The following is a 7,874-nucleotide window of genomic DNA, read 5'->3' on the forward strand; positions in this document are numbered from 1 at the left end:
GACTGTAGTATGCTTTGCACAATCACTACAGGGAGTTTCTTAAGAAGAGTTAACTATGTACACGTACAACAGAAGTCATGTCACGGTAGCAAGAGTAATCAGTGTTTTCATTCACATGCATCTCAGTCAGCTTCCATTTCACAAACTCACTGTATTTGATCTTCATCTGCCACTGTTTAGATCTTCATTCATTGTCTGTGTTGAGCAGAATGTAAATCTGGTGACATTTGAATCAGATTTTACACTGATACTGCTTTCAGTTTGGTCAACTATATTTCCTTTCTGTACTCACTAATTGTTCCTTTTTTTGCATGTTTTATTCAATGTATATTGCAGTTCTGGTGTACTTGCTGAAATACTGCATTGAAGATCAAAAGGTGGTTATGCTAGACTTTGAAGAAAGATGTGTTGAACCCACTGCTGTCAATATCAATAGCAGGGACAATGAATGCACAGAGTTTGGATCAAGCACTTCTTCAGACTTGTGGGCAAGGCACCCTAGTTTGTGACTCCTATACCATCATAGGTTGCAAGATGGTGGCAGTTCTGATTGTACAGGTGAAAAAGGAGTCTGAATTTTTGACTATCTTTCATGTCCAAGTGTGGGAAGGGCCTCCAGGTTTCTGTAGAATCTCATTCTTTGACCCATGTGACTGAGGGCCGTTAAAACTTTGCTTTAAATGCCATTCTCTTTTGTGGGCCTGTCTCCTATGTAATTCTAGTCATGATGTTTGAGAACTACTGAGTCATTCTCTGCCCAAAATCATTTCACATGAATTATTAATCAATTTCAAACATTCTTGTTGCTCCAACTATAAAGGGGAAAGTTCTAAAAGAGATTTTAGGTTTCAGTTGAAAAATATCTTCTACAAATAGATATTTTTGTCAGAAAAAGTAACTGAATGGAAAGCAAATTTATTTAAGGTGAAATTAGTGACAAAAGAGCAAATGAACTGGAATCAAATCATAGGTTACAGAGATAAGACATCTGGATTTCTAGTCAGTTCTCTGAAGGTATAGTTAGGGGCTAGGAGGTAGAAGTTTATAAGGTTTGCTTTCTTCTTACAAAAGGCCATATTTTTAATGTAGTGTCTCAAATTAGCTTCCTTGGGGGATTAATAAGTGTTTTTTCATTAATTCAAAATAACCACCTTGGAACTACAAGGTAGTTTATGACCGTACATCTTAGCCTTATGTGTTTATAACTGTAATAGCATACTATTGTGATTTTTGTATATAAAGACATCCTTCCTAGGGACAGGTGCCTCAGCAAGCAGAATATGAGCATTTATGCTAAGACTTTTTTTAAAACATTTGCTGCTTTGATAATCCATGTCTTAGGCAGTATCTCAAAGGTATTTTTTAATTTTTTTTTTTTTAAGTAGCAATAACAAGGGCTTATGTTTTGTGCTTGTTTATGGCAGCAAGGAACTGGACTTGGTCCCTTAAGTCCCTTCCTATTACACGTTTAATTTGAATAGACAGCAAGCATGTTCTGCTTCCTTGAGATGTGTCTGCTATGTTGACATCTGGAAAGCAGCCATGTGAGGTTCCTCGCATAGTTTTTGCAAACACCATTTGCTGGTGGAATGAGCCAGAGCAGACACCTCTTTTGGCAGAACTTTGTTGCCATCTATTTTTAGTTGAACCCTAGTACATCAAATTACTGTGTGTAAGCCACCGGTATGGCTTGAAGGCAGGCGCTGAAAGAAGAAAGGCAGGCTTTTTGTTTGCATAGTACCCAAAGTGCTTGGGGGTAAGTTATCCACATGTACGTTCCATGGACTACTTCCTTCTCATTAATAGAATGTCAGAAACTGTATTCCATGTTGACAGAGAAACTTAGAGATGAGAGGGTCTTGCAGTGTCCTTTCTAGTATCCATGGGGCACACTGGTGCACATGGAAATTTCAGAGGACAAATGCTGGCTAGAATATGCCCATTCTGAAATAACAGAAATTATGTACTCTAACAGAGCACTCAAGAGTGCATCCAGTAACTGAACAGGTAAATAACTCTAGTTTTGAGTCTCCCAGCTGACATCTATTAGCTTTCAAGTAATTTGAGAAGGACTGTTGAGTATTATTCTGTCCAAAGCAAGAGAACAGCCTTGAGTTTTTTTCCCAGAATGTTAAGGTGACAGAAAGGATGAAAAACTCCATGGAGTCTCTGCAATCTCTGTACAAAAATGCCTTTTTCAGAAATTTGCAATAATAGCTAATTTTTACTCATGCTCTTTATGCTTTTTAAAGTTAACTGCACTTCTGCGTGTCGAATAAATCTATATGAGTTTTTAGTTCATACCTAAATATCTGTGGCAAAAACAAAAGTCCTAGTAGGCCTCTTAGTAGGGTATGTTATTAATAAATGTTTTTATTCCTCATGCAATTCTATGTTGTGTTTGCCTAAGAGGTTTAGGACAGACTTGCACAGAGGAGTGTCATTCAATTGTCTGATTTTTTTCTGAGCCTTTTATGAGAAGATGTTGAATATGGGAAAGCAATGGCACTCAAAACTCAAGCTGTATTTGAATATTTTAAGTCCTGTTTATGCAAAATATATTGGCTACACAATTGAAGTTCTGAAAGCTCCATGAAAAAATCTGATCCTCTTTCTTAAACATGCTTGGATTTCTTTTGTAATTGATTAGTTTATCTTCTTTTTTTTTAATGTTAAGTTAAAATCTTCTCCTCTTGAATATAGGTCGCAAGTTTTTGCAAGAGTTTTCCAAGCAATTCACTTGGATGGTGCTGGGACACTCAGCAGGTCTCTAGAGATCAACAGTGGCTAGGAATGTAAGCCAGTGCCAGGTGAATGGTCAGCTTTCATTCCTTTTCCATAGTTAATGTCAAAGGGTCAAAGATGTTCAGATCAGTTTTTTAAACAAAAAAGTAAAAAGGCTTGCTAATAATTCAACATCAGCTGGGTTAGGCTTCCTAAGGTGATGTCTTTTTAATTGGATAGTTTTTATGTGATTATTTTCTTCTTGGCATTACTTTATGAACTTCATTAACTTTAAAAAACTCAGGTAGAAAACTTCAAACAAATGCCAGTATTTGTAGGTTGTTACCATTGTTTCCCCTTGATATTAGACAATTCTTCTCCATGTATCAAGAAGCACTTTTCTTCTGCTTCTATTCATCAGGTCCCAGTGGTGGAAATGTTTGTAGCTTCAATACATGGAATTTAGGTCTAGTCTGGTATCCTGATATGGCTATAAAGCTTCAGAAATTAGGATGTGTGCTGCACCAGTCTTCCTCTCTACGCATATCATTTTTGGATCATTCTGAAAGCATTTGCTATTAGAGAATATATAAATAAATTATTTGTGTATTTTTATTTCCTATTGATGCAATCCCATTTGCTATGTTCCTGTCTTTCTCTAGATATTATAAAATAGCCCATTTTCTTGCTTTATCATTCATCATGCATTGGTGATAGTTGAAGTCATGACAGTCCTGTTCATCCTGCCTACTTTAATGCTTTGTACTGGATTGTGTTTACATTGGAAAGATCGTAGTTTTTCTTCTATGAATTACCAAGTAGGTGAGAGTTGTAATTGTTATTTGCAGCTTAGATGATTCATTGGTGATAGAAAGTCTTAAATGAATGAGCAGCTTATTTACAATGCTCAGCATGACCATTGTCTTTCCACAGATGACTATTTGGGGTTTAGTTTTTTTTTTTAGCAATTAGGCATCATTCTAGTAAAAATTATTAGTAAGCCACAAACAAAAATCTCAGGTTCCTGATTTTCTACCAGCCTAACCTTTTGTACAGACACTATGAGCTCTCTTAGGAGTCACATTAGCATGCTGTAAAAAGCAGCATTGGACTAAAATGTTATTAAAGAATCCAGCAGGTCTGAGAGACTTTTGTGCTGAATCGTTGCATTGACAAATTCTCATTCACTTGAAAAGTTTGTATGAAAGTCTGTTTACAGTGGTAATTAAAGTATTGTGAATTCAAAACGTGTCCTAGCAGACATGCTCAGCGCTTTCACTGAAGTAAGTCAGGACAGAGAACTGTGCACTTCTTGCATCCAGCAGCTTAATTAGAGTGTTTTCTGGGTGGGAAGAATTATCGTGCCCTACTGTCTATATGAACCAATATTCTTAGAAGAGAAAGAACTCTACTGCAGACTTGCTATGTCCCAGTTTATCATCCACATTTTATTTAAGCGTGTGTGTGGCCTTTTTGTTTTGACGAAGGTGCTTTCTCTGTGCACTGTTGATGCTGCAAGACATAGAAATTAAGAAATGTTTATATTAGCATTTCCACAGCACCATGAAAGACTGTAGGAAATGTACATTTTACAGCGTAACTGGTATACAAAAGTGATGCATGTGGGCAAAGAAATATTTAAATGTCACTAGAAGTTGAGCTTTTAGATTTCTTGTATTTTGACATTGCATGAATTCTGAACTTTTTCAGTTTGTTTTTCTTCCTTCAGTGCTTGCTTTTTTATTTTACAGACTGATTTTCTGACCAGAAGAAAGCAGACAGAATTATTTGATGTTGAGAACCTTGTTAATTGTATGGCCCATTTTCACGTGGAGATCAGCTTTTATTTCCCCCCTCACTCTTTATTCTTGATTCAATTGTCAGTAAGGTTTGCTGAGCAAAAACACTGGATGTATTATGGGAAGAAATCTAATCAATGCAGCACCAAGGGACAGTCCTTCAGAAGCCTCCCTAGTGGCTGTGAGCCAGACTGGAGGTTACTACGAGGTTACTCTGTCTGACTTTTACCAAAATACCCAGCTACTTCTGAAAGGGCTGCCGGCAGCCCTGTGCATGTGTAACAGAAGCCTCATTAATATAAGCTCCCAATATATATACACCTGTTATGCTAGCCCCCAGCACAGAGCCTGTGTTTCCTATTTTAAACACTTTGCATGTCTGTCTACATTCCCTTCTGTCTGCAGTTGCTCTAGTGCGGTACTGCAGAGCAGCTCATATGCAGTACCTCCAGGGAATGCAGGAGGCTAAATAAAGTTGTGGCAGATGTCAGGGGACTTTGCCAAACGCTGTTTTCCAAGTTAGATAGTTTGAAAAATTAACTGGCTAATCCCAACTCTGTAATATAGAAGTTATAATAATTAGCGTGCAGCCTCATTAAGTATGCATTTCTTTAACTGCTCCTTTATCGGGTTTTGATGAAGGAAATTGCACTGACAAACATGTGGGAAATCTTTATTTGACTGGCAAAACTCAACTCCCATCCTTGTCCCCAAACCCCAATGCAAAGTGTGCAGTGTGACTCTTAAGCTCTTTTAAGCAGTACAGCACTTTCTTAGGGCTGCTACCTGTTTTGGCTCTGAGTTCTAAGAAATCACTTGACAGCAAAATTACTCTATGCCAAACTTTTCCTCTTTTATAAAATATTTGTTCAGCACATTCCAGAACAGGGGTTGCACTCAAAAAGTTACACATATTCTTTGTTAACGACCAAAAAAAAAGAAAAAAAAAGGAATCAAAGCAGTATCAGATACAACTACTGCATTTACTGATTCGGCACAGGAGCAAAATCTTAGCAAACCCATGGAGCCGTGTTCTTTTTGGCTTGGTTTTCATGACCAATGCATGGAGAACCATTCACATCAGTACCTCTGACAGGCACTTGCCATGTTTGGCATAAAGGAGCAGTAAGTTTGCTTCACATAGCTCTCAATAAAGGCCTAGTGGTGCCCCCAGCAAAGCCAGGGATGCCACAAGGGATGGTGCTCTGGTGCTGTCACTCCAAAGCCACAAGGTACTGCTGGCCATACTCAGAACAGTCACAAGGACACCCTCCTGGTGGTGGTGTGGTTCCTGTGTATGGGGTCACATTTCTGTAAGAGGGCACATGTGCCATTACAGGTTTCACAGTTCTTTTTACAAGGCCTTCTTGATGATGTCTGCACTTTATTTCTATTGCCAAAGCCTTTTGCACGCAAAATTTCAGTGACATATGACTCCTAGAACTAGGAGTTATCAATGGCTAACAATTTCTGCTGTGGAATGTGCTCCACAGGGAATTGGAGAGGCACTTCAGGATCTGAATTAACTGTACTTCAATTCTAGCACTTCTCCATCTTCAATGATGGTCTTCTTGCTTGTATTCCGTTGCAGTATTTGACTGTAAATTATTGTAGCCTAGCCGTTTTTATAGGCATTTTTATTAAGCACAACTTGACAGCACAGTCTCCTCAGTTAAAAGTTCTAAGAACTTAAGAATTACCAGCCTGGACTAGAGCAAAAGCCAGTCTGGCAGTCTATGTCAGCATGTCCCTAAAATGGGACCAGTGGTGCTATATCATGGAGGTCCTACTTGAGCATTTTAGTAGGGTTTGTTTTTAATAGGTTTTGGTTCAAGGACCATTTTGAATGTAAGCAACTTTTTATTCAGAATCCTACCTTAATATTACAAGTATTAGTGAAATGTTTTAGAGGAAGTAAACTCCAGTCTGGTCATGATAGTAGAAGTAGCATCTTTGTAATTCATAATACTGACATGTTCTTCCTATTGTGATTAGGTTTTAATAGTATGTCTCAGTGAACTGATGCTTTAGTTCTTGTGAAACAGGAACGAGTATTGTGATTGTTTTACTTGAGTGCTATTAATTGGGTTAAGTTCAGGAACTTCTTTTCATTATTTGAAGCGAGAGTTCTTCTGTGGGAATGCAGTAAATATAAATGGGACTGAAAATTTCATGTAATATATTAGATTATTGAAATCTAGGTTCTATAGGCTATGTCAGCATATTTCTGAAAGAAAATATTTCCCTGAAGAGATCTACTCAGAAAAGTACTTCTAATTCTTTGTACACTTGTATCAGATCTCAGCATTTTCTAATTAAGAATATCTAATATTTTCAGTCCAGGAATCAGATAGCATGCACAGGGAACTTTGAATATGGGAAAAAGACAAGACTGTAGTCTGACCAGTACTGGTGGAAGAACCTGTGGAAGTTGTGAAAGTGCAGTAGCCTACTTAGGGCTTACTTATATTGCTGCTTACTAACGTTCTGCTACGTGAAGGAAATAATGCAAGTAAAAGAGGAACAGCGGTGTTCTGATTTCTAAAGGCCAGCTGAGAGATAATGTAAATTGAAACATATTGCTTTTGGTGACAAATCCTCCAAAAAAAAATGCTTCCACTCTATACTTCAAGGGGATTGAAAAGAAATAGCAGTAAGATTTTGATCCATCTTGTGGGCTGTATTCATTTGTTTAATCAAATACAAGGACAGTAAGCTTTTTCTCCTTGAAGTGAACATCTTGCGGTGTTGCACAGTGAATTTTGTCTTTACTGCTTCAGTGTACAGTATCTGTTAGTTGTACGGCTTATTTGGCATTTAGTATTGCACTGCTATCATTATTAGTAAAAGTAACAAATAAAACCATGAACTAAAAAGGAGGAGCTGAGTGTTGTTCTGCTAGCATGTCGACATGTTTCTTTCTGTTGAAATGGACTAGTTAATGCTCCCAAACCAGAGAATTTTCCTCTTCTGTTTTAAAATACGTATATTCCTAAAGTAGACTTTAAAAAGAAATATCTCATTAGGATCAAGGAAATACGTTTATTTTGAAGCCTCTGTACTCTCCACGATGCTTACAGGTATCCAGTGGTGGTTTGGTACTTCAGATTTGTGCTTTGCTGAATTCCTATTCTGAGCGTAGGATTGCAATTCCAGGGTGTTGTGAACAAACCAACCATCTTTCATTTGCTAATTCACTACATTAAATGGCCACTATCAGGTTTCATTTGTATGTTATATTGAGTATGCGTGATATTTTATTCTTCCTCTTTGCTGCACATCTTGTTGCATACATCAGGAATTTGTAAGAAAACACGGATTAACCTTGCAAGTAAAAAAAAAAAAAAGAAA

General features: G+C 37.5%; 1 long non-coding RNA gene across 12 annotated transcripts in view; it reads left to right on the plus strand.

Moving 5' to 3' along the window:
- LOC104912401 overlaps positions 1–7,874 on the plus strand; it is a 135,922-nt gene that overhangs the window by 93,770 nt on the left and 34,278 nt on the right. The gene's annotated exons all lie outside the window — the stretch shown is intronic.

The sequence above is a fragment of the Meleagris gallopavo genome, chromosome 1 (assembly GCF_000146605.3).
Source record: "Meleagris gallopavo isolate NT-WF06-2002-E0010 breed Aviagen turkey brand Nicholas breeding stock chromosome 1, Turkey_5.1, whole genome shotgun sequence".
Lineage (NCBI taxonomy): Eukaryota > Metazoa > Chordata > Aves > Galliformes > Phasianidae > Meleagris > Meleagris gallopavo.